This window comes from Panthera pardus, unplaced genomic scaffold (assembly GCF_024362965.1).
Source record: "Panthera pardus isolate Hobbes unplaced genomic scaffold, ASM2436296v1 HiC_scaffold_1, whole genome shotgun sequence".
NCBI classification, from domain to species: domain Eukaryota; kingdom Metazoa; phylum Chordata; class Mammalia; order Carnivora; family Felidae; genus Panthera; species Panthera pardus.
In genome coordinates, this window is record NW_026526654.1 from 75,387,266 (window position 1) to 75,414,134 (window position 26,869).

The 26,869-nt window shown below is 37.4% G+C and overlaps 1 long non-coding RNA gene across 1 annotated transcript in view; it reads right to left on the minus strand.

Annotated features, from left to right (window-relative positions):
* LOC109266034 (uncharacterized) overlaps positions 1 to 26,306 on the minus strand; it is a 110,889-nt gene extending 84,583 nt beyond the window's left edge. Inside the window, exon 1 of the long non-coding RNA XR_002079490.2 lies at positions 25,970 to 26,306. This is a non-coding gene — a long non-coding RNA (uncharacterized LOC109266034). The remainder of the gene's footprint in view (positions 1 to 25,969) is intronic.
* Between the last annotated feature and the right edge of the window lie 563 nt (positions 26,307 to 26,869).

A 26,869-nucleotide genomic window follows, 5' to 3' on the forward strand; every position in this document is an offset into this window, starting at 1 on the left:
TCCACAAGGTACTTAAAATGTTCAAATAAGATAAACATATATGAAAATTTACACAGTAAATGTTTAAAGACACTGTTATGAAAGAGCTTGTCTAGTGAAAAATTAGAAGAGGCATTTTCATAACTCAGAATTCATTCACATATAAAATATACATTTGAAGACAATTTCAGGTTATCCATGTGGAATCTGTTTAGGGAAGAGGCCTTGTAACCAGGAAAATGCATTCAGCAAATGTTGGAGTGCTCACTGTGTGCCAACACAAAGCTACGCACCTATTTGGGCAACTGTTCTTAGACAATGCTGGGGAGATAAAGTCTGTCAAAACATGCTTTTTAAAGTAACCTAGTTGAGACTAATCCAACTCCAGATCAATACCCCTAATTAATATACCAAAAGGTAGTCCAGTCTTGACCCAGGCCCTGCTGAAGTCAGTTTGAACTCCACTCAATTTGGGTAACTGGGTTAGACACTCTATATCTAGCAGCAATATCTTAGTTTGTGTCACTTATTTTACCTTTGTTAACTAATCATTTTTAGGTCTACAGTTCCTAGAATGTGTCAAGGACTTACCCACCATCACCTCCATTCATTTCTTCACCTTTTCACTTGTTGTGGGTTCATTCCCTCACCTCCTTCAGATCTTTGCACACGTGTTAGTTACTCATGGAGTCCTTCACTGACTATACTTTTTAAAGATCAAAACCACTCCTGCCTATCTCTATCAGCACTCCTTATCCCCTCCCTCTCCTTGATTTATTCTTCTTCTTCATGGTATTCACTATCATCTAAGAAAGCAAGAATTTCTGACATCTGGAAATTGGCCTGATGCTTATAGCTACACCATGGTGGTCTCCTGTTGGACATAAACAACTCACAGAATATTAACAATAGACAAGGACATTCAATTATAGAATTGTCCCTGCTTTCTGATAATATCAAATCCACAGCAAATCTCCAATTCATTAGACCCTTTCTCAAATTACCCAAACTAACCCCGTAATAGGTTCTGTCTAATCCTCTTACTGGGCCTCCCCACAGTTCCCCATGGTGACAGTTCTCCCTCACTGCAACAATAAACCCAAGTTGCTCAATTACAAGTGTGTTCCTGCTGGTCTTTGCCTGAAGGATGCTGACACATCTGTGTTCTTGTTTAGTTGTATAATGTCTGTCTCTCCCACTAGGATGTATCTCTATGAAAACATGAATTTTTGTCTTTTTGGTTATCACTAACATTCCCAGCAGTTAGAATCATTCCTGGTATATTACAGGCTCTCAATAAATATTGCTAAGTGAATGAATGAACATTAAGCACTAAGATTTCATCAGGCATTAGAGACACAAATGTGAATCAGAGTAAGTCCCTGAGATTTTCAGATTGGTGGCCCAGTTCCACCAATAATGGTTCAATAAGTTTGCCTGGGGAAAGGATGAAAGGGCACAGACAGTTAAGTTAAATTCTGCACTGGGGACTGGTATGTTACTCTGCTTTTAATTCCTGCTTTTTTGTGTGTTTCTTTCCTTTCTTTCATTATCAATGCCATCCTTGGGAGAAAGTCAGACACATTTTTTTTGAAAACAGTGATGGCTAAAGGAAACTTGAGTTTAGACTCTGCCAGTGAAAACTGGATATGCTGTAGAATCTCATGCCAAGTCTATAAAATGGCCTCATTGTCATCACAATCCCAGACTTTAGCCTCTACTACAAAGCTAATGGCCAACTAATCTTTGACAAAGCAGGAAAGAATATCCAATGGAAAAAAGACAGTCTCTTTAACAAATGGTGCTGGGAGAACTGGACAGCAACATGCAGAAGATTGAAACTAGACCACTTTCTCACACCATTCACAAAAATAAACTCAAAATGGATAAAGGACCTGAATGTGAGACAGGAAACCATCAAAACCCTAGAGGAGAAAGCAGGAAAAGACCTCTCTGACCTCAGCCATAGCAATTTCTTACTTGACACATCCCCAAAGGCAAGGGAATTAAAAGCAAAAATGAACTACTGGGACCTTATGAAGATAAAAAGCTTCTGCACAGCAAAGGAAACAACCAACAAAACTAAAAGGCAACCAACGGAATGGGAAAGATATTTGCAAATGACATATCGGACAAAGGGCTAGTATCCAAAATCTATAAAGAGCTCACCAAACTCCACACCCGAAAAACAAATAACCCAGTGAAGAAATGGGCAGAAAGCATGAATAGACACTTCTCTAAAGAAGACATCCACATGGCCAACAGGCACATGAAAAGATGCTCAACGTCGCTCCTCATCAGGGAAATACAAATCAAAATCACACTCAGATATCGCCTCACGCCAGTCAGAGTGGCCAAAATGAACAAATCAGGAGACTATAGATGCTGGAGAGGATGTGGAGAAATGGGAACCCTCTTGCACTGTTGGTGGGAATGCAAATTGGTGCAGCCGCTCTGGAAAACAGCGTGGAGGTTCCTCAAAAAATTAAAAATAGACCTACCCTATGACCCAGCAATAGCACTGCTAGGAATTTATCCAAGGGATACAGGAGTACTGATGCATAGGGGCACTTGCACCCCAATGTGTATAGCAGCACTCTCAACAATAGCCAAATTATGGAAAGAGCCTAAATGTCCATCAACTGATGAATGGATAAAAAAATTGTGGTTTATATACACAATGGAGTACTACGTGGCAATGAGAAAGAATGAAATATGGCCCTTTGTAGCAGCATGGATGGAACTGGAGAGTGTTATACTAAGTGAAATGAGCCATACAGACAAAGACAGATACCATATGGTTTCACTCTTATGTGGATCCTGAGAAACTTAACAGAAACCCATGGGGGAGGGGAAGGAAAAAAGAAAGAGGTTAGAGTGGAAGACAGTCAAAGCATAAGAAGAGACTCTTAAAAACTGAGAACAAACTGAGGGTTGATGGGGGGTGGGAGGGAGGGGAGGGTGGGTAATGGGTATTAAGGAGGGCACCTTTTGGGATGAGCACTGGGTGTTGTATGGAAACCAATTTGATAATAAACTTCATAAGAAAGTGAAAAAAAAAAGAATCCCCTAAGGAATTTGGGGTGCCTGGGTAGCTCACTCGGTTAAGTGTCTGACTTTGGCTCAGGTCACAATCTCGTGGTTTATGAGTTCGAGCCCCACGACAGGCTCTGTGCTGACAGCTCAGAGCCTAGATCCTGCTTCGAATTCTGTGTCTCCCTCTCTCTTTGCCCTTCCCCCATTTGTTCTCTCTCTCTCTCTCTCGAAAATAAATTTTAAAAATTTTTAAAAAGAATCCCCTAAAGAATTAGAAAAGAGACTTTTTAATTGAAATAAAATTTACTAACTTTGTAATAAAATTAGTACATTGAATTTAAAGGCTTAAAATATCTAAATTTACAAGTTTACACTTACAATAAATTGAAAATTCATTAAAAGACTGGCAACTGTAAATATCTTTTTCAAGTCCAAAATCTTCCCTCAAGAAAATTAATAATACAACAGACATTTCTCAGGGTTCTTTGCAAATACTCTTGGCTTACAACAGCCAACATACATGCTTCTCCTTTTCTTTAGTTTCAACTGTCAAAACCTTTAGGCCTATTATTTAAAAATTAGTAATTTGAATTTAGGGAATCTCTTAGAAGTGTGGTGGGTTTCAGACATGGTAAAGGCTGTGGTGATCTAGCCAGGAATTGTCCCAAGCATCCTTCAGCAATGCTGTTAGCCTATTATCCTCTGATTGCAATCATGCTTATTTTAGGTAAACTTTAAAGAAGACATATGGAATCTGGACTTTTTAAAAGAGAAAAATTTGTTCAAAGAAAATACTGATATAGTACTGACTATTCCACTTTGTGCCACAAGATGTCACTTATACATCAGACAATTCTCCATGTATAATAGAAACCATTTGAATTCTTTTCAGTAAACATTTTTTGAGCCCTAACATGCTTCTCAACCTCCAAGGGCTTTAAACATCACAGAGGAAAAGATGTGTGCTCAAGTAGCTAAGTATAATGCATGGTGCATACGATGCAATGCCGGAAATATGAACTGTCAAAGCAAAAACTGCCCCAAAGTTAAAAAGGTAAGGAAGACTATATACAAAGCTACTGAAATAAATACGAGAGATCAGGACACAGTCAGAACTCACCTTCTCTGAAACAAAAAATGGGAGAGTTGTTTTAGAGGTGTTTTCAGTATTTTGTTATCATGGGTAAATACACATAAGATAAAATTTACTATTTTAACCTGTTTTAAATAAACAATTCAGTGGCATTAAGTACATTCACAAATGTTGTGTAACCACCAGCACTCTCCAGTTCCAGAAACTTTTCATCTTACAAAATGGAAAGTCTATATCCATGAAGCAACAATTTCCCATTCCTCCCTCCTCACAACCCCTGGTAAACTGTTCTATTTTCTGCCTCTATGAATTTGATATTTTAGATACCTCATTAAGTGGAATCATAGAATAGTTGCCCCTTTGTGTTGAGCTTATTTCACTTTGCATAAGATGCTAGGTTCATCTATGTTAGCATATATCAGAATTTCATTCCTTTTTCACACTGTATGTTAGACAATTTGGCAAATTATATACATATAAAAAAGAATTTCATTCCCTTTTAAGGTTAAAAAAATACTCCACTGTATGCAAACAACATATTTTGTTTATTTATCTGTTGATGATACCCTAGTTGTTTCCATCTTTTGGCTATTGTGAATAATGCTACTATGAACAAATATTTACAATGCCGTGCAAATATCTTTTAAAGTCTCTGTTTTCAATTCTTTTGGGAATATACTTAGAAGTGAAATTGCTGGATCACATAGTAATTCTGTTGAACTTTTTAGGGAACCACTATACCATTTTCCATAATAGCTGTACCATTTTACATGCCACCAGCAATGTGTAAGGAGTCTCCTTTCTCCACATCCTTGCCAATATCTTCTATTTTCTTATTTGTACCTGTGAGTTTTTTTTCCAATCAGGATAAGTGTACTCTTTAATCTCCATCACCTATTTCACCCAATCCCCCACACCCCCTCTCTGGTGACCACCAGTTTGTTCTCTACAGTTAAGGATCTGTTTCTTGGTTTTCCTTTTTTTTTTTTTTTTTTTTGCCTTTGTTCGTTTTCTTTCTTAAATTCCACATATGAGTAAAATCATATGGTATTTGTCTTTCTCTGACTTATTTCACTTAGCATTATACTTTCTAGCTCCATGTAAATGACAAGATTTCATTCTTTTTTATGGCTGAGTAATATTTCTATATATATATATATATATATATATATATATATATATATACACACACACACACACCACTTCTTTAACCCTTCATCTATCGATGGACACTTGGACTACTTCCATAATTTGGAATTATAAATTATAAATCATGCTGCTATAAACATAGGGGTGCACGTCTCCCTTTGAATTAGTATTTTTGTATTTGGGGGGTAAATACCCAGTAGTGCAATTATTGGATCATAGTTCTATTTTTAACTTTTTGAGGAACCTCCATAGTGTTTTCCACAATGGCTGCACAAGTTTGCATTCCCACCAACAGTACACAAGGGTTCCTTGTTCTCAACTTCTTTGCCAACACTTGTTGCTTCATGTGTTTTTGATTTTTGCCATTCTGAGAGATGTGAGGTGATATCATTGTAGTTTTGATTTGTATTTGGTGATCATTGGTGGTGATCATTGATGTTGAACATACTTTCATATGTCTTTTGGCCACCTGTATGTCTTCTTTAGAGAAATGTCTATTCATTTCTGTCCACTTTTTAATTGGATTGTTTTGGGGGTGTTAAATTGTAAAAGTTCTTTATATACTCTGGATATTATACCTTTATCACATATGCCGTTTACAAATATCTTCTCCCATTCCATAGGTTGCCTTTTAGTTTTGTTGAGTCTATCCTGTGCAGAAGTTTTTTTAAAAAAATGTTTTTAAATATGTATTTATAGGAGTGTGTGTGTGTGTGTGTGTGTGTGTGTGTGTGTGGGAGAGAGAGAGAGAGAGAGAGAGCAGACAAGGGGCAGAGAGAGATAGATGGAGACAGAATCTGAAGCAGGCTCCAGGCTGTAAGGTGTCAGCACAGCCCCAATGTGGGGCTTGAACTCATGAGCCATGAGATCATGACCTGAGCTGAAGTGAGACACTTAACCAACTAAGCCACCCAGGTACCCCGTGCAGAAGTTTTTATCTTGATGAAGTCCCAGTAGCCCATTTTTGTTTCTCTTGCCTCAGGAGACATATCTAGAAAAAATGTTGCTATGGCCATTGTCAAAGATGTTACTGCCTGTGTTCTCTTCCAGGATTTTTATAGTTTCAGGTGTCAGATCTAAGTCTTTAATCCATTTTGAGTTTATATCTGAGTATGGTATAAGAAAGTGGTCCAGTTTCATTCTTTTGCATGTTTCTGTCCAGTTTTCCCAACACCATTTGTTGAAGAGACTGTCTGCTTCCCATTGGATATCCTTTCCCCCTTTGTCAAAGATTAATTGAACATATAATTGTGGGTTTATTTCTGGGTTTTCTAGTATGTTCCATTGATCTATGTGTCTTTTTTTAAATGCCAGTACTATACGGTTTTGATTACTACAGCTTTGTGATATAACTTGATGTCCAGAATTGTTATATCTCCAGTTTTGTTCTTTTACAAGATTGCTTTGGCTATTCATAGGATTGTTTGTTCAAGTTCTGTGAAAAATGCTGGTGGTATTTTGATAAGTATTGCATTAAATATGTAGATTGTTTGGCAGTATAGACATTTAAAAAATATTGTTCTTCCAACACATGAGCATGGAATGTCTTTCCATTTCTTTGTGTCATCTTCAATTTCTTTCATAAGTGTGCTATAATTTTCACAGTATATAGGTCTTTCACCTCTTTGGTTAGATGCATTCCTAGGTACCTTATTCTTTTTGGTGCAATTGTAAATGGAACTGTTCTTTTATTTCTCTTTATGTTGCTTCATTATTGTTATATAGACGTGCAACAGATTTATGTACATTAATTTTGTATCTTGCAATTTTCCTGAATTTGTTTATCATCTCTAACAGTTCTTTGGTGGAGTCTTTTAGGTTTTCTACATATAGTATTAAGTCATCTGCAAACAGTGAAAGTTTTACTTCTTCCTTGCTGATGTGGATGCCTTTCATTTCTTTTTGTTGTCTGCTGTGGCTAGAACTTCCAGCGCTATACTGAATAAATGTGGTAAGAGTGGACATCCTTGTTTTATTCCTGATCTTAGCAGAAAAGCTCTGTTTTTCCCCATTGAGTATGATGTTCACTGTGGGGTTTTCATATATGGCCTTTATTATTTTGAGGTATGTTCCCTCTAGACCTACTTGTTGAGGGTTTTTATCATCTATAGATGTTATATTTTGACAAATGCTTTTTTCTGCATCTATTGAAATGATCATACTTTTTTTTATCCTTTCTCTTATTGATGTGATATATCACATTGGTTAATTTGTGAATATTGAGTCACCCTTGCATCCCAGGAATAAATCCCACTTGATCATGGTGAATGATTTTTTTAATGGATTGTTGGATTCGGCTTGCTAAGATTTTGTTGAGGGTTTTTGTATCGACATTCATGAGAGATATTGGCCTATAGTGGTCTCTTTTTTGTAGTGTCTTTATCTGGCTTTGGTATCAGGGTAATACTGGCCTCACAGAATGAATTTGGAAGTTTTCCTTATTCATCTATTTTTTTTTTTTTGGGGGGGGGGAGTAGTTTGAGAAGAACAGGTATTAACTCTTCTTTAAATATCAGGTAGAATCTGCCTGTGACGTTGTCTGGTCATGGACTTTTGTTTCTTGGGAGCTCCTTGATTACTGATTCAATTTCATTGCTGGTAATCAGACTACACAAATTTTGTATTTCTTCTTGCTTCAGTTTTGGTAGGTTATATGTTTATAGGAATTTATCCATTTCTTCTAGGTTGTGCAATTTTTTGGCATATATTTTTTCATAATATTCTCTTACAATTGTTTGTATTTCTGTGGTATTGGTTACTTTTTTCTCCTCTCTCATTTGTGATCTTGTTTATTTGGATCCTCTCTCTCGATTTTTTTTTTTTTTTTTTTTTTTTTTTACTATGGCCATACCACCTTGATCTCATCTGTGATTTTATTTGGATTCTCTTTCTCTCTCTCTCTTTCTCTCTCTCTCTGTTTTTGTTTTTGTTTTTTTTAATGAGTCTGGCTAGAGGTTTATCAATTGTGTTGATCTTTTAAAAAAAATCAGTTCCTGGTTTATCTGTTCTACTGATTTTTTGTTTTGTTTGTTTTGTTGTTATTGTTTTACTTTCTGTATCATTTATTTCTGCTCTAATCTTTATCATTTCCTTCCTTCTGCTGGTTTGTGGTTTTGTTTGTTGTTCGTTTCCTAGTTCATTTAGGTGTAAGGTTAGATTGTTTATTTGAGATTTTTCCTGCTTCTTGAGGTAGACCTGTATTGCTGTAAATTTCTCTCTTTGAACCATTTTGCTATACCCTAAAGATTTTAGATCAATGTGTTTTTATTTTCACTTGTTTCCATGTAATTTTTTACTTCTTTGATTTCTTGGTTTACCCATTCATTGTTGAATAGCAGTAATGTAACCTCCATGTATTGGTGTTTTCTCCAGATTTTTTTCTTGAGGTTGATTTCTAGTTTCAAGTGTTGTGGTTGGAAAAGATACATAATAGAACTACAATCTTTTTGAATTTATTGTGGCTTGTTTTGTGGCCTAACATGGGATCTATTCTGGAGAATGTTCCATGTGTGCTTGAAAAGAATACATGTTCTGCTGTTTCAGGATGGAATATTATAAATATATCTGTTAAACTCATCAGGTCCAATGTGTCATTTATAGCCACTGATCCCTTATTGATTTTGTTTGCATGACCTATCCATTGATGTAAGTGGAATGTTAAAGTCCTCTACTATTATTGCATTACTATCAATTACTTCCTTTATTCCAACTTCCAACTATTAAGTTGCTTTATGTATTTGGGTGCTTTCATGTTGGGTGCACAAATATTCACAATTGTTATTATTTTCTTACTGGATTTTTCCCTTTATGATTATGTAGTGTCCTTATTTGTCTCTTGTTAAAGTCTATGTTTTAAAGGCTGTTTACAAATATAGCTATCCTGGATTTCTTTTCACTTACATTTGCATGAAAAATGCTTTTCCATCCCTTCACTTTTAATCTGCATATGTCTTTAGGTCTGAAATGGGTCTCTTGTAAGGCAGCATATAAATGGGTCTCACTTTTTTATCCTTCCCATCACCCTGTGTCTTTTGATTGGAGTGTTTAGTCCATTTATATTCAAAGTAGTTATTTTAATGTTTATTTTTGAGAGAGAGAGAGAGAGAGAGAGAGAGAGAGAATATGAGTGGGAGAGGGGCAGAGAGAGAGGGAGACAGAGTCTGAAGCAGGCTCCTGGCTCTGAGCTGTCAGCACAGAGCCTGATACAGGGCTCGAGCCCATGAACTGCAAGATCATGACTGGAGCCAAAGTCAGATGCTTAACTGACTGAGCTACCCAGGCACCCCTACATTCAAAGATTATTGATAGGTATACACTTATTGCCATTTTGCTGTTTTAGAGTTGTTTTTTGTAGTTCTTTTCTGTTCCTTTCTTCTCTTGCTCCCTTCTGTCCTGATTTGCCGGCTTTCTTTAGTGATATACTTGGATTACTTTCTCTCTCTTTCTCTTTCTTTTTGATATCTATTACCAGTTTTTGATTTGTGACTACCATTAGGTTTACATATAACATTGTATGCATATAGCAGTCTCTATTAATTTGATGGCTACATAAGTTTGAGCCCATTCTAAAAGCACTAAATATTTACTCTTCTCCCCATCACTCAGGCATGGTGCCATGCCTTACTTTCTTCTCTTTTGTGAATCCTTTGTCTGATTTTTATAGATATGCTCAATTTTGCTGTTTTTGTGCCTCCTTACTCTTACTTAGGGTCTTTTCTTTCCATTCAAAGAATCCCCTTTAATATTTCTTATAGGGTGGGCTTGGTGATGAATTACTTTAACTTTTGTCTGGGAAACTCTTTGTGCCTTCTTCTATTCTAAGTGATAGCCTTGCTGGATAGAATATTCTTGGCTGCAGATTCTTTCCTCTCAGCACTTTGAATATATCATGCCAATCCCTTCTGGCCTGCAAAGTTTCTTCTGATAGTTTTATGAGGTTTCCTCTGTATGTAATTGTTTTACTTTCTCTTGCTGCTTTTAGAATTCTCTTTTTATCATTATTTTCTGCCATTTTAATTACTATGTGTCTTGGTGTGGACCTCCTTGGATTGAATTTGTTGGGGGCTCTCTGCCTCCTGGATCTGGATTTCTGTTTCCATCTCCAAGTTAGGAAAGTTTTCAGCTCCTATTTCTTCAAATCAATTTTCTTCCCCCTTTTCTCTATCTTCTTCTAATGGGATCCCTATAATGCAAATGTTAACACTTGTGGTCACTGTGTTCCCTTAATCGCTTCTCAGTTTTTATTATTCTTTTTTCTTTCTTTTTCAGCATTATTTTTTCATTACTCTGTCCTCCAGGTCACTGATCCATTCTTACACTTCCTCTAGTCTCTTACTTATTCCCTCTGGTATGTTTTTAATTTCAATTATTAAGTTTTTCATCTCTGGTTCTTTTTTGTGTTTTCTACCTCTTTGTTGAGGGTCTCACTGATGTCTTCTACTCTTCTCTCAAGTCCAGTGAATATCTTTATGACCATTACTTTAAATTCTCAATCATTCATGTTACTCATTTCTGTTTCATTTAGCTCTCTTGTGATTTTGTCCTTTTCTCTCATTTGGGACATAGTCCTCTGCCTCTGTCTCCTCATTTTGTCTATCTATCTGGATATGCTTCTATGTGCTAGGAAAGTCAGGTATGTCTCCTGCATGTGAAAGCAGTGGCTTTATGAAGAAAAGCTCCTACACTTCCCTGCAGTAACAATGTCCCTAGCACTTCAGGGATGTCTCTCTCCTATGTATGTTGTGTGCACCCTACCATTGTAGCTAAGGCACATTTGCCTTCAGTCCAGTCATCTGCAATGGTTTTTTCACCTGATATAGACAGGGTTTGGTCTCTGTGTTATTAATGGGCCAATATGGGGTTGCCTTGGGCTTTATTTGTGTCAGACTAAGCATCTGCCAGAGCTCCAGTCACACCTAACTGAAGAACACTCATCCTGTTTGTCCTCAGAACCTTTATTCATGGGAGGGGTCTGCAGTCAGACCAGATGTCTGTCCCCTAGCCAACTGCTGGGGCCACAGTCAAACTGGTTCTCTTACCCCCTCTCCAGGGCAGGAGTGGCCTTCCACAGACTCCTGCCAAGGGTGTGCTAGATGGGGTGGGCCCAGAGGAGAATGAGGGTGCGGCACAGGTATTAGCACAACTCTGCTGTGGGAGGAGACCTGGAGCAGCTTTGGAAAACTCCTGCAGAGGCCATGTTGGAGGGGGCAGGTCTGCAAGAGAGGGCAGGGGCAAGGCATGTGGTTAGCAAGCTAGGTAGAAAAGTGTTAGCACCGGTTCCCACAGATATATGAAAGCTGGGGGCAGGGGAGGGAAATGGTGTCTGTCAGATCTTTTATCCTTGGAGAAGTCTCCTAATGATCCCTGCCCCTCCAGCACATTTCCTAAGATTAGTAAATAAACTTTCCCCTATACCCCACGACTTTTACAAACTGCAGCTTCCATGCTATATCTCAGTGGGGCTATTTGTTATACTGCTTTTTTTTTTTAATTTACATCCAAGTTAGTTAGCATAGTGCAATAATGATTTCAGGAGTAGAATCCAGTGATTCATCACCTATATATAACACCCAGTGCTCATCTCAATGATGTTCTCCTTAACACCCCTTGCCCATTTAGCCCATTCCCCCAATGAAAACCCCTCTAGCAACCCTCAGTTTGTTCTCTGTATTTAAGAGTCTCTTATGTTTGTCCCCCTCCCTGTTTTTATATTGTTTTTGCTTCCTTTCCTTATGTTCATCTGTTTTTTAATCTTAAATTCCACACATGAGTGAAGTCATGTGATATTTGTCTTTCTCTGACTACTTTGGCTTACCATAATACACTAGTTCCATCCACATTGTTGTAAATGGCAAGATTTCATTCTTTTCGATTGCCAAGTAATATTCTATTGTATATATACACCACATCTTCTTTATCCATTCATCAGTCGATGAACATTTGGGCTCTTTGCATACTTTGGCTACCGTCAATAGTGCTGCTATAAACATCAGGGTACATGTGTCTCTTCGAAACAGAACACCTGTATCCTTTGTATAAATACATAGTAGTGCAATTCCTGGATTGTAGGGTGGTTCTATTTTTAATTTTTTGAGGAACCTCCATACTGTTTTCCAGAGCAGCTGCACCAGTTTGCATTCCCAACAGCAGTACAAGAGGGTTCCTCTTCCTTCACATCCTCGCCAACATCTGTTGTTGCCTGAGTTGTTAATATTAGCCATTCTGACAGGTGTGAGGTGGTATCTCATTGTGGTTTTGATGTGTATTTCCCTGATGATGAGTGATGTTGACCATTTTTTCATGTGTCTGTTAGCCATCTGGATGTCTTCTTTGGAAAAGTGTCTATTCATGTCTTTTGCCCATTTCTTTAATGGATTTTTTATTTATTTCGTGTTGAGTTTGGTAAGTTCTTTATAGATTTTGGACACTAACCCTTTATCTGATATGTCATTTGCAAATATCTTCCCCATTCCATTGGTTGCCTTTTAGTTTTGCTGATTGCTTCCTTTACCATGCAGAAGCTTTTTATCTTGATCAGATCCCAATAGATCATTTTTGCTTTTGTTTCCCTTGCCTCCAGAGACATGTTGAGGAAGATGTTGCTGTGGCCGAGGTCAAAGAAGTCTTTGCCTGCTTTCTCCTCTAGGATTTTGATGGCTTCCTGTATCAATTTTAGGTCTTTTAACCACTTTGAGTCTACTTTTGTGTATGGTGTAAGACAGTGTCCAGTCCATTCTTTTGCATGTTGCTGTTCATTTTTCCCAACACCATTTGTCTTGATTCTATTAGATATTTTTTTGTGCTTTGTCAAAGATGAGTTGGCCATATGTTTGTGGGTCCATTTCTGTGTTCTCTATTCTGTTCCATTGATCTGTGTCTGTTTTTGTGACAGTCATACTGTCTTGATAATTACAGCTTTGTAATACATCTTGAAGTCTGGAATTGTGATGCCTCCAGCCTTGGTTTTCTTTTTCAGGATTCCTTTGGTTATTCAGGGTCTTTTCTGGTTCCATACAAATTTTAGGGTTGTTTGTTCTAGCTCTGTGAAGAATGCTGGTGTTATTTTGATAGGGATTGCATTGAATGTTTAGATTGCTTTGGGTAGTTATCAATGTTTTAACAATATTTGTTCTTCCAACCCATGACCATGGCATGGTTTTCCATTTCTTTGTGTCTTTAATTTCTTTCATAAGCTTTCTATAGTTTTCAGTGTATAGTTTTCAGTTCTCTTTGGTTAGGTTTATTCCTAGGTATTTTATGGTTTTTTGGTGCAATTGTATATGAGATTGATTCCTTGATTTCTCTTTCTCATGCTTCATTATTGGTGTATAGAAATGCAACTGATTTCTGGGCATTGATTTTATATCCTAAGACTTTACTGAATTCATGAATCCGTTCTAGCAGTTTTTTGGTGGAATATTTTGGGTTTTCTACATAGAGTATTATGTCATCTGCAAATAGTGAAAATTTGACTTCCTCCTTGCCAATTTGGCTGCCTTTTACTTCTTTGTGTTGCCTGACTGTTGAGGCTAGGACTTCCAACACTATGTTAAATAACGGTGGTGAGAATGGACATCCTTGTCATATTCCTGACCTTAGGGGGAAAGCTGTCAGTTTTTCCCCATTGAGGATGATTATCAGCGGTTGGTCTTTTGTATATAGCTTTTATGATCTTGAGGTATGATCTTTCTATCCCTACTTTATTGAGGGTTTTTATCAAGAAAGGATGTTGTATTTTGTCAAATGCTTTCTCTGCATCTATTGAGAGGATCACATGGTTATTATTCTTTCTTTTATTAATATGGTGCATCACATTGATTGATTTGTGCATATTGAACCAGCCCTGCATCCCAGGTATAAATCCCACTTGATCATGATGAATAACTCTTTTAATGTATTGTTGGATCCAGTTGACTAGTATCTTGTTGAGGATTTTTGCATCCATGTTCATCAGGGAAATTGGTCTGTAATTCTTTTTAGTGAGGTCTGTTTGGTTTTGGAATCAAGGTAATGCTGGCCTTGTAGAATGAGTATGGAAGCTTTCCTTTCATTACTATTTTTTGGAACTGCTTCAAAAGAATAAGTGTTATCTCTTCTTTAAATATTTGGTAGCATTCCCCTGGGAAACCATCCAGGCCTGGACTCTTGTTTTGGGGGAGATTTTTTATTATTAATTCAATTTCTCTACTGGTTATGGGTCTGTTCAAGTTTTCTATTTCTTCCTGTTTCAGGTTTGGTACCTTATACATTTCTAGGAATTTGTCCATTTCTTCTAGATTGCCCAATTTATTGGCATATAATTTCTCATATACTCTCCTATTATTGTTTGTATTTCTACAGTGTTAGTTGTGACCTCTTTCATTCATGATTTTATTTATTTGGGTCCTTTCCCTTTTTCTTTTTGATCAGTTTGGCTAGGGGGTTATCAATTTTGTTAATTCTGTCAAAGAACCAGCTCCTGGTTTCATTGATCTGCTCTGTGTTGTTGTTTTTTTAATTGCAATATCATTGATTTCTGCTCTAATCTTTATTATTTCCCGTCTTATGCTTGTTTGGGGCTTTATTTGCTCTTCTTTTTCCAGCTCTTTAAGGTGTAAGGTTAGGTTGTGTATCTGGGACCTTCCTTCCTTCTTCAGGAAGGCCTGGACTGCAATATACTTCCCTCTTATGAGTGCCTTTGCTGCATTCCAGAGATTTTAGGCTATTATCATTTTTGTGGCTTTTTAATTTCCTCTTTAATTTCTTGGTTAACCCATTCATTCTATAGTAGGATGTTCTTTAATCTCCAAGTATTCATGGTCTTTCCAAATTTTTTCTTGTGGTTGATTTCAAGTTTCATAGCATTGTGGTCTGAAAATATGCATGGTATGGTCTCGATCTTTTTGTACTTGTTGAGGGCTGATTTGTGTCCCAGTATGTGATCTATTCTGGAGAATTTTCCATCTGTACTCGAGAATAATGTGTATTCTGCTGTTTTAGGATAAAATGTTCTGTATATACCTGTGAAGTCCATCCAGTCCAGTGTGTCATTCAAAGCCATTGTTTCCTTGTTGATTTTCTGCTAAGATGATCTGTCCATTGCTGTATAGGAAGTGTCGAAGTTCCCTACTATTATGGTATTATTGTCAATGAGTTTCTTTATGTTTGTGATTAACTGATTTATATATTTGGGTGCTTTCAAACCGGGGGCATAAGTGTTTACAATTGTTAGCTCCTGTTGGTGGAGAGACCCCTTAATTATGATATAATGTCCTTATTCATCCTTTGTTACAGTCTTTATTTTACAATCTAGGTTGTCTGATATAAGTATGGCTACTCCAGCTTTCTTTTGGCAACCAATAGCATAATAGATGGTTGTCCATCCCTTGCTTTCAATCTGAAGGTGTCTTTAGGTCTAAAATGTCTCTTGTAAACAGCACATAGATGGATCTTGTTTCTTATTCATTCTGTTACCTTGTGTATTTTGATTGGAGCAGTTAGACCATTGACATTTAGAGTGAGTACTGAAATATATGAATCTATTGCCATCGTGTTGCCTGTAGAGTTGGAGTTTCTGGTGGTGTTCTCTGGTCCTGTCTTTGTTGCTTTTTGTCTTTTTTGTTTTGTTTCATGTTTTCTCTCTTCAGAGAGGCCCCCTTAAAATTTCTTGCAGGACTAGTTTAGTGGTCACACACTCCTTTAGTTTTCATTTGTCTGGGAAACTCATTATCTCTCCTTCTATTTTGAATGACAGCCTTGCTGGATAAAGACTTCTTGGCTGCATATTTTTTTTTTTTTGATTCAGCACATTGAATATATCCTGCCACTCCTTTCTGGCCTGTCAAGTTTCTGGGGATAGGTCCGCTGCAAACCTGATCTCTTCCTTATAGGTTAAGGAAGACTTAACCTATAGGAAGACTTTTTTTTCCCCTTGCTGCTTTCATAATTCTTTCCTTGTCTGTATATTTTGTGAAGTTGACTATGATATGCTTTGTTGGTGGTCTTTTTTTGTTTGCTTTTAATCTAATGGGAATTCTCCGTGCTTCTTGGATTTTGATGTCTGTGTCTTTCCCCAATTAGCAACGTTTTCCAGTATAATTTGCTCACATAAAATTTCTACCCCCTTTTCACTTTCTTCATCTTCTGGGATTCCTATGATTCAGATGTAGTAAGGCATTGAGTTCTCTAATTCTTGTAGCATGCTCTTTTGCTTTAGTTTCCCCTCTTTTTTTCTGCTTCATTGTTCTCCATAATTTTTGTCTTCTATATCGCTGATTCACTGCTCTGCTTCATCCATCCTTGCTGCCATGGCAACCATTCGAGATTGCATCTTGGTTATAGCATTTTTAATTTTGTCCTAGCTAGATTTTACTTCTTTCATCTCCGGAGAAAGGGATTCTATGGTTTTGTCAACCCCAGTTAGTATTCTTATTATCGTGGTTCTAAATTCTAGTTCAGACATCTTGCTTATATCTGTGTTGAGTAAGCCCCTGGCTGTCATTTCTTCCTGTTCTTTCTTTTGGGGTGAATTCCCTTGTTTTGTCATTTCAGAGGAAAAAAAGAATAAAATAAAGAATAAAAAATAAAAAATAAAAAAAATTAAGAACAACACCAAAAATCAAATAAAGGAATCTTGATCTTAGTGTGTTTGGTCTGGTCGTTGAAAGAAGCTTGATAGAATAGAGAAAAAAGGGAAGGAAGAGAAAAAAAGAAAAAGAAAAAATTTAAAAATTAAAGTATACAATAAAATAGAATAAAGTGAAATAGAATAAAAGACTTTACAAAATAAAACATAGTAAAAAGAATTTTAAAAAGGAAAATAAAAATTAAAATATTCTCTTTCTGTATCCAAGAAAAATAAAAAAAGCAAAAAGAAAAAAAAATTTAAAGCAAAAAAAAAAAAAAAAAGAATAGATGAACAGCAAACAGAATGAAACCCAAATGAAGTTACGTCCAATTTCCCCTAGAGTTCAAACTATGAAGTACTCTATAGTCCATACACTAAGCTGGTAGAGGGACTTGTGCTGGTCTATAAGGGATTGTGCTTGGAGGGTGCAGTTGGGTGGGGTGGGGTGTAACGACTCCTTTCTCCACTAGGTGATGCTGCTTAGCTTACTGGGGTGGATAGGTGTGGTACGCATGCCCATGCAGGTGTATGTGCATGCATGAGAGAGGTGAAAATGGCATCACCCAGCTTCCTAGTTTCTGGCACAGGAACTCTGCACTTTCATTGACCCACAATCAAGCACCCCTCCTTTGTCTCAGGCTTCTGTCCACTCCCTGCTTCTACACTGTCCAGGTCCCAGCTGTCAGCCTGCCAGGCAGCACCTCCCTCCCAAATTTTATCAAAGATGGGGCTATGTTTCCAAACCCCTCACTTCTGAGAACCCAGTGGTGTGGACCCACTCTGACCCTCTGGGGGAGGGTCTTGCTGAGCAATGGCCTGGTACCAGCTTGCCCCAGGGAAAATTTATGCAATTTCCCTGCAGCAGAAGTTCAGAGATTATGGCAAATCCCAAAATACAGCTAGCTGGCACTAGATTTCACTACACTCTGGAAACTTTGTTCCAATACCAACAAATGTGGCTGTTCTCCAGGGTCCCCTGGGGCCTTTGCCTGTGGGGAGGCCGTATGGCCTCTACCAAATGCCCTCCAAGAAGCGGAACCGCTTCTCCTCATGTGGCCCACAAAACCCTTGGACCTGCTGCACTCCTGTCCCCACCCCCCTTCCTCTTTCCCTCTCCACAAAAACAGATCCCTACCCTCTGTGACTTCTCTCTCCCAGTTCACCTCTCTGCACTACATACCTGCCGAGTTCTGTGGCTCAAGTTATGCAGACTGTTGTGTTCTGCTATGCTGCCTCTTTAAAGGTGGAGACTCAGTTTCCTATCACCCTCCCCTCTCCCAGAGCTGAGTCACTGCTTTTTAAGCACTGTTAAGCCCCACTGATTACAAAAACTGGTGATATTAATCCCCTCTGGTTTTCAAAGCCAAATGTTATAGGGATTCATCTTCCCAGTGCAAGTCCCCCAAGCCTGGAGTGCCTGGTGTGGAGTCTGGTCTTCTCCCTCCCCCACTGTGGGTCGTTGGGCAAGTCAGTTTTGTTCCTAACTGCATCTCTGCCCTTCCTAGCATTTTTTATTTGGCTCTTCTCTGTGTTTAGCTGTGTAGAGTCTGTTCTGCCAGTCTGGGTTCCTGAGTTATTTTCTCAGAATTTTCCTAGCATTTTTTATGTGGCCTTCTCTGTGTTTAGCTCTGTGGAGTCTGTTCCGCCAGTCTTTGGGTTTCTGAGCTTTTTTCACTGATGTGGGTGTTATCTGGGTGTACTTGTGGGAGGAGGTGAGCTTAGAGTCCTCCTACTCTGCCATCCTCTCTGGAAGTTCTATTAGCTTTTATTCTTTAAAAAGAAACTTTTCATAAATTAATTGAATCCCTTAAGGCACAGAAAATTACAAAAACAGAATAAAATGCTTTAATCCTCTCTTTATTTACCAGTTTCCATTAGTATTAGTAACAAAAAACACATATATACACATACATATATATACATATATAATATACAATAACTACATGCATATTTAATATACATGTATATAGTAACTATATTAAATAGAATAAACCAAAAAAAAAACTAATATAGTTTTGTTACCAATATAGGGAAAGAGGAACAGGATGAGGGAACCGGAATAGAAGCTAGAATTTCTGAGTTTAACCTAATTTGTAGATTTGATATGTAACCACATATTTATTTCACATTTTTATGAAAGTAAATTATTAAAAAAATCAATTCCTAAAAACAAAAGCAAAACCATACTGAAAGACATTTCAAATGTCTCTTTAAAAAAAACACAATTTGTAGGTGTATTTCTAATAGTATATACTCTACAAAAACCTCTTTAAAAAATTTTTAAATGTTACAGTAATCGTATTGTTGATGGTAGTCTTGGTGTTATTATTCTGAGACAGTTGCAAATGTTACATAGGACAAAGCAATGGTCATTATTTTGGTGCACTTGGGGATGAGCATTTTCACTGTGGGAGAAAGCCTATATACACGTAAGATAAAGAGGTTAAATAAAAACCCAAAATACTGAATTTAAATTAAAATGTCCACACAAGTTCATGATGTATGTCAACATATTTACTTTTTATTTTTATTTACACTTATATTTATTTCCTACCACTGTCCACTGAAATACCTCGAAACAATAACTAATCTGAAAGCCACGAACACTATTAGTGCCAAGTTGTGCTCTCCTTTCCCACTAAAAGGAATCAGGTGTGAAGGGCACCTGGGTGGCTGTTGGTTAAACATCTAACTCTTGATTTTGGCTTAGGTCATGATCTCACTGTTCATGGGATGAGCCCTACGTCAGGCTCTGCACTGATAGTGCAGAGCCTGCTTGGGATTCTGTCTCTCCCTCTCTCTCTGCCTCTCCCACGCTTGCACACATGCATTCTCCCTCTCTTTCTCTCAAAATAAATAAATAAACTTTATTTATTTATTTATTTTTTATTTATTTAAAAAATAAAAATAAAAATAAAAGGAATCAGGTGCCATTGTAGGTGTGGGGCTTTCTTCACATAACAATACATGCTATAAAGAGATATATTTTTCATTCCTTTTTAGGGCCACAGATTAGTGTATTATGGGGCCCTATCCTGGTTTACTCAGGTTACCTTTTGATGAAAATTTGGTTCCTTCTAGATCTGTGCTATCATAAACTGTGCCACAATAATAGACTCACTTTTTTATTGTTATATATTTTTGTACTGCTTTATGTTCATGTATTATCTGTCCAACTTTCTTTAAAAAGTTATGACAAAAAAAAAGATGACTTTAGCAACAATCTGAACAAAACTGAGTGGGAGACCCAGGATAAGAAAGGAAGCAGGGACTGCAGGTAAGAGGGACCTACAGCTATCCAGGTGTGAATACAGTAAACCAGAGTGAGAACCATGGAATTGACATCAGAGAGAGGCCAGACCTGACAGGCATTCAGAAATAGGACACCAGAAACTTGAGGACTGGTGAGATGTGGGGCCTAAGAGAGGAGATCTCTAAGCCAGACTCTTATCTGTGGAAAGCTGATGATCACCAGCAGACAAGCATGGAAAATCTGAAGGAAAAGATGTGAATTCATTTTGCACATTTTACATGTGAAAGGCCTCTGGCACAGCAAGTAAAAATGTTGAGTTACCAGAAATGGATAAAACTGAGGACTTGAGAGTCTTTAGCACATGGGCAATAGCCAAATACATGAGACTAGATGAGTTTGAACCAGAATTCTGAGTAAAACTGTATTTACATATAGCATATATTGGCATATGGCATGTAAGTGTCTGTGGTTGCATGTGCATACATTTATTTATTTTGGACATTTTCAAACATATACAAAAGTGGAGATAAAATGCATTACTAATACCTCTTACTCAGTTTCAGTAATTACTAATAACTTACCATTCTTATTTCATCTACCATGTATTTTTTAAGTATTTTAAACCATATTACAAAATTCATAATTTCACCTGTAAACACTATATTTTGTATCTCTAATAGATAAGGTTCATTTCTGTTATTCTTATAACCAAAAATTCACTGTTCCACCTAATGTTATTGTATTCATTTGCTGGTCTGCCATTATAAAATACCACAGATTTATGTGTTCACATCCCTCGTGTCTCTTTATGTGTCCCCACCTCTTTTTACAAGGGTATGAGTCATATTGGATTAGGGCCCACCTTAACAGCCTCATTTAACTTAATCACCTCTTTAAAGGCTCTATTCCCAACTGTAGTCACATTCTGAGGTACTAGGGATTAGAGCTTCAGTATATGAATGGGGAGAGGGGAGGCACAAAATTCAGCCTATATCAGTTAACAGTAATTCCTTAATACCAACATGGCAAGTTCACAGTCCATTTTCCTACAGTGGTTACCATATCATGTACTGGGTGGATTGTAGTATCACGGTGTTACTTAACATGTTACTCTGTGCCTCTTTTTTCAAGTAAACTGGTAGACCTGTAGGCTTCATTAGATTCAGATTCAATTTCTGATTTTGTGAAAATGTATCATAAATAGTAACAATATGAAACATGTCATATGACAAAGCACAGAATATTTGATCATCTCACTATGGTACTGTTAAGGTTGATCAAGTGTTGGCAGCCTGATCCATTTTTTATAAAGTTCTCTTTCAACATTCTACCTAATGGTTATTTGGCAATCATGAGTTATTATTTCCTCTGCCAGCCCAGTCTACTAATAGGCCCATCAAAGGCATTCTTCCTTTCTTTAACACATTTTTTGGTCTCTAGCATTTATTTTTGGTTAAGACTTTCGTCTCCATGCTCACACTGCCCATCTTTTCTTGCATTCTGTCTCCTTTATCCATTAAAGCCTTCAGAAAATTACTCTTGGTTTTAAATTCCCAGTCTGATCATTCCAATATCCATGCCATGTCTGGTTCTGATGCTTGCTCTGTCTCTTCAAACTATATTTTTTGCCTTTTAAAATGTCTTGTAATTTTTTTTTTTGATAGCTGGACATGATGCACTATGTAAAAGGAACTGCTGTAAATAGGCCTTTAGTAATATAATGGTGGGGCTTAGGGGAGGGAAGCATTCTACAGTCCCATGAGTAGGCCTCAGTCTTTCAGTGAGCCTATGCCTCTGAACTATGAACCTCACAAGTGCTTCTCTGCCTCCTCCCCATTCCTCCCACATATGGGACAGGCTGGCTAGAGCGGGCTAGAGTTGAGTATTTCCTTTCCACCAGGTGATTTAGGCTCTGATAAAACCCCTAATCTGACTAACAGGTTTCCTCTGAGGGCAAACCTTACTAAGAATACAGTTCTTTTTTTTTTTTTTTAATGGTTCTTCTTCCTCTTCTCCTGCATGAATCATAAGATTTTTCTCTGATATTTACTGTGAGATCCTGGTAGAATTCTTGGAGGTATAAACTTCTAAGTGTGGGGGCTGCCTCATGACTGGGTCCCCCTGGAGATTTTAACTCTCAACGTTGTCGACACTGAACCTCCAGCAATTCATTGCAGTTCAGTTTCCCTACCCAGCACTGATTCTCACAGAGGCTGCTGCTCCAATAAGTTGTGAATCTGTAGTCATCTGTCAGTTTCTAATTTGGGGGCAGTGTGTGCCCTGTGACTTCACTTCTCTTGCAGATCTAAGAAGAGCTGTTGATTTTTCAGTTTGTTCATCTTTTTGCTTATTATTAAGATGGAGTATCAACTTCTGAGCTCCTTATATGTGGAACTGGACCTATTATTTCCTAGAAGCATTATTTTCTTATGGGTTGCAAAACAGCGATAACTCTATCATTCCTCCTTCACTTATTCATTGGATGTTTTCTATTAGTTTTTCTTCATCAGCAATTTGGTTACTCTGAATTTCAGTTTGTGTAGGAAAGCAGGGTAATTATTTTTTTAACCTTTATTTACTAATTTCAGAATAATGAATTGGTGTCCTAGCATTCCTCAATGTGACTAGTGAGGTTTTTTTTTTTTCTTAAGAAATATTAAGAATTCATGTAGCAATATCAAGAACTTTTGGGGTGGTTCAGTCAGTTAATCAGCCAAACCTTGGTTTTGGCTCAGTTCCTAATCTCATCGTTCATGAGTCCAAGCCTCACATTGGGCTCTGCACTGTCAGCAAGGAGCTTGCTTGGGATTCTCGATCTCTCTCTCTCTCTCTCTCTCTGCCCCTCCCCTGCTCATTCATACTCTCTCTCTCTCTCTCTCTCTCAAAATAAATAAATAAACATTAAAAAAAAGAAAAAAGAATTCATGTACTCTTAACATATTTAATATGCTTCAATCCATCGCAGTAAAAACCTTTTAATTATCCTTGGTGCTGCAAGTATTATTTCTTTTGCCAGTAGGAGCCATTTCAAGCTGGACACTATATAATTGCCTACAGAAACACACACAAACACACATGTGCACATGAAAAGCCAAAGGATTCAGAATATACATGCCTTCTCCTTCACTCCAAGACCCCAGCTAATTTCCCAATTAGTGGACATGTGTTACATCCACTCACAATTCCATTGGCCAAAGTAAGTCATATGGCAAAATGCAAAGTCACTAGGGTGGGGAAGTATACTCTACCCAAACTTAAGCCATGAGAAAAGTGAATTTTTTTTATTTAAAAAAATTATGAACTAATAAAACTATCAAACTGGGTGTGACGATTGGTTTTATGTGTCAACTTTGCTAGGCCACAGTACCCACCTATCTAATCAAACAGTAACCCAGGTGTACTGTGAAGGTATTTTGTAGATGTGTTTTTCATCTACAATTGATTCATTCTAAGTAAAGGAGATTATTCTTGATGATATGGGTAGGCCTTTTTCAATCAAGTTTGATTATACACGAAGGCCTTTACAGCAAAAACTGAGGTTTCTTGGAAAAGAACAAATTCTGTCTCAAGATTACAGCATCAACTCCTGCCTGAGTTTTCAGCTTACCAGTCTGCCCTATTTCAGACTTGCCAGCTTCCACAATTGCATGAGCCAATTCCTTAAAATGAAAGAATGACTCTAGCCAAAGCAATTAGGCAACAGAAAGAATTAAAAGGCATCCAAGTTGTGAAGAAGAAATAAAACTATCTCAATTAACAGATGCTATAATACTATATATATAGAAACCCTAAAGAACACACACACACACACACACACACACACACAACTATTAGAGCTAATAAACAAATTTGGCAAATTTGCAGAGTACAAGATCAGCACTCAAAAAACTTTTTGTTGTGTTTTTTTTTAATACACCAACAATGAATAATCCAAAAAGTAAATTAAGTAATAATTGCATTTATAATATCATCTGCTATGGAGTGAATCATGCCCCCCCCCCCCGTCAATTCCATATGTTGAAGCCCTAATCCCCAATGTGATTGTTTTTTGGAGATAAGGACTATAAAGAGGTAATTTAAGGTTAAATGACATCATAAGGGTGAGGCAGGCCCTGATCTGATAGATTAGTAGCTTTATAAGAACAGACACAAGAGTATACTCTGTCTCCCTTTCCTTCTCTCCCTTCCCACTATGGAAGGGCAAAGTGAGAAGGGAGCTGTCTACAAGCCCAAAAGAAAACTCTCACCAGAAACCACATTGGCCAGAACCTTGATCTTGGATTCCCAGTGTCTAGAACTGTAAGAAAGAAATTTCTATTGTTTAAGGCACTTGGTGTGTGGTATTTTGTTACAGCAACCTAAGCAGACTAAGACAGCATTCAAAAAGATGAAATATCTAGGGATAAATTTAATTAGAAAGGTGAAAAGTTTGTGTACTAAAACTCACAAAACATTGATGAAAAACAATTAAAGAAGACCTAAATAAATGGAAAGACATCATGCTCATGGATTGGATTAACACACCAACACTTATTAAAGTGATCTACCAATTCAATACAATCCCTTTGGTATTTTTGCAAAAATGGAAAAGCTAACCCTCAAATTCATATTAAGTTGCAGGATAGCCAAAATAATATTAGAGAGGGGCCCCTGAGTGACTCAGTCAGTTAAGCAGCTGACATCAGCTCAGGTCATGATCTTGCAGTCTGTGAGTTCAAGCCTCATGTTGGGCTCTGTGCTGACAGCACAGAGCCTGGAACCTGCTTGGGATTCTGTGTCTCCCTCTCTCTCTGCCCCTCCCCTGCTTGCACTCTGTCTCTCTCTGTCTCTCAAAAATAATAAACATTACAAACGTTTTTTAAATAAAAAAACTATTTTTTAAAGAAAAAATAATATTAGAGAAGAACAAAACTGGAGGACTTACACGTCCCAATTTCAAAACTTACTACAAAGCTACTGTAATCAAAACAGTGTGGTACAGGTTTCTTCCTACTATCCAAAAATGAGTTCCTATGAAACCTTTCATAAACAGAAATGGCAAGGAGTGAAGAAGCAATTACCATAAATTTAGATGGAAAATATTTTTGAACACTCCCAGGCCCCAAAAATAATTTGTAGTAGGCTTTTCTGATACTTTAAAATACATCTTGCTAATGGATGCACAACATACATCAAGATTAAGCACAGATGCTCACAGGTACAGTTCAAAGCTATGATGGCTTGGTGCTGAGATGTAGTTCCTAGGGAAAGAGCTTGGCTGTGCCTCTCTTATGGCTAAGGGTGCACGCTGCCTCTATAAAGACTCACTGCAAAACAAATGCTGAACGGTAGTGTCTCTTTTTACCTTTGGTCATAAAAGCAAAAATCCTTTTCAGATTTCTTTCAGTTAGCAAAAGTAGGTAGTAATGTAGGTCTTTTGTAAAAGCAAAGTGGTATAACACAAACTTTTAAAAAGCAGGGAATACCTATACTGACATAGGATAGACATATAGACCAATGGAATAGAATTAACAGTCTAGAAACAAACCCATACATGCATGGCAGATTGATTTTTTATAAGGAGGTCAAAACCAGTCATTGGGAGTAAGAATAGTCTCTTCAACAAATGGTTCTGGGACAACATACAAAAGAATGGAACAAAAACCTGATTACACAACATGTACAAAAACTATCTGAATGTGAACCAATGACTTAAATACATTAAGCTAAAAATCATAAAATTCTTATAGGAAATCCTACGGTTGAATACTATAAAATTAAAACTAAAATGGAGTCACTTATCATGGCAACAAAATGGTATTGGGCAATGCAGGCACATTAAAAAATAAATAAAATAAATAAAACTTAGCCTTACCTGACAAATTGCAGTAATTTATGGCTCTTCTCAGAAATCAGCACAGGATGCTAGACAATCCCCAATGCCAAGTCTGTTCATAACATCTTTGGACTTTGTTTCTCCTCTCTCTCTTTTCAGTTACACTGATACAAATAAGAAAGAAGACCAAGCAACCAATCAACAGGAAAAGCCAAGTAACTTCCACATTTAACCCCATAAACACCTTTTAGTCTATGAGCAACTTGGAACTCATTATTCTTTTATCCTTGAGTTTCCCAGCTTACAGGTCAAAACAACTGCAATAAACTCATCCTTCTGCTTTATCCTGCAATAAACGCATCCTTCTGCTTCACTCAGTGTGCAGAGTTCGGTTTTTGACAATCCTTATGAACTTGGATTTGGTAATGGGTTTTTTTAAATTTTTTTTTTAATGTTTATTTTTATTTTTGAGAGAGACAGAGACAGAATGTGAGTGGGTTAGGGGCAGAGAGAGAGGGAGACACAGAATCTGAAGCAGGCTCCAGGCTCTGAGCCGTCAGCACAGAGCCCGACGTGGGGCTCAAACTCACTAGCTGTGAGATCATGACCTGAGCCAAAGTCGGACACTCAACCAACTGAGCCACCCAGGCACCACGGTAATGGGTTTTTAAGTATGATGTCAAAAGCACAAACCATAGTAGAAAAAATAGATAAACTAGGCTTTGTTCAAAAATTTAAGTTTGTGCATCAATGGGCATCAGGAAGACAGTGAAAAGACAACCTACAGAATGGGAGAAAATATTTGCAAATCATACATCTGATAAGGGTCTAGTATCCAGAATATAGATGAACTCATAACTTAAACAAAGACAACCCAATTAAAAGATAGGCAAAGGAGATGACACGATACTCTACGTGGAAAACCTGAAAGACTCCACC